The sequence below is a fragment of the Mastomys coucha genome, unplaced genomic scaffold, assembly GCF_008632895.1.
Source record: "Mastomys coucha isolate ucsf_1 unplaced genomic scaffold, UCSF_Mcou_1 pScaffold16, whole genome shotgun sequence".
Lineage (NCBI taxonomy): Eukaryota > Metazoa > Chordata > Mammalia > Rodentia > Muridae > Mastomys > Mastomys coucha.
The window spans coordinates 3,793,793-3,795,072 of NW_022196898.1; positions in this window are offsets into that span (position 1 = coordinate 3,793,793).

Genomic DNA, 1,280 nt, shown 5'->3' on the forward strand with positions numbered 1-1,280 from the left:
TTTGCAGCCTGGCAGAGCTCATGGGCACTGCCTACCAAACACTCAACTAAAAACAAAAACTCAGTGGGATGGCTTTCAACAGTTTTTACTTGAGCTAAAATGTTGTTATATTGTAATAATGAGGCTTTTGCAAGGAGGATCTCATCCCTAAGGACCCTTCTCTGGCTTTGGTGAGAGGAGTATTTCTAGACAGGGTTTCCCTGGCTGTCCTGGAATTTACTCTGTAGACCAGGCTGGTCCCAAACATTCAGAGATCCTCCTACCTTGGCCTCCCCAATGCTGAGATTACTGTCCAGCTTAGAACCCTCTTGTTCAATGCTTATTTTTTTTTAAGCAACCAAATAACAACAACAACAGGCTTCACCTTGGTTTGATGCTGTGAAAATCTTGTCCATATCTAAAGATTTAAAATCTTCAGATAAGTATTCATTTGAATTAATCAAGTTGACCATGTGCAGCTTAAGTTCACTTGTGCAAACTTCCTAATGCAATATGAGTGGGTTTGTTTCTTTGCTTTTAAAGAATTTTGGGTGTAATTTGGTGCTGAGACAGTTCCAAAGAAAATTATAGATGTTTTCCATCAAGAAAAAGAAATTTAGCCAGGCAGGATAGTGAAAGCATATGCCTGTACTCCTAACACTGGGGAAACTGAGGCCAGAGCAATGGGAATTAAAGGCCAATCTAGGTTACTTTGTGAGACCCCTATCTCAAAAGGAGAGATAAGTCTGGGGATGATGGAGGAAAGTAAGAGAGAGGGGAGGGAGGGTTGAGAAGGGAGCAGAGGAGAAGGAAAGAGGAGGGAATAGATGGGGAAGTATAAGCGGGGAGGGGAGGGGAGGAGAGAAGAGGGGAGGGGAAAGGAACCCAAGGCCATGAATCCAGAGAGTCTCTGCAGATCTTATCACGGGGCCCTAAACAGAAAGGTATATACTTCGTCAGAACCATACCCAGCTGTGTATGTAAAACTCATAGAACTTGGGGTAATTTGGTGGTTACCCCAAGATGAAGCAACTTTGTGGTGTCTTCCACTTCAGAATTTATTAAGATAAACCTATATTCTCTCTACTGCTCTCTTTGTCCTTTAGACAGGAGTCTCTCATTCACCAATCTGTGCACAGAGAGGGAAGAAAAAGGAAGATGATAAAAGAGTCAAGGGAGCCATGAGCAACCAGATAGCTCTTAAATTCTGCTCATCCATTAACATACTGGGGCCTGTATTAGCTCGGGCTTCCAAAACCAGACACAAAGATACTCTCTCTCTCTTTCTCTCTTTCTCTCTC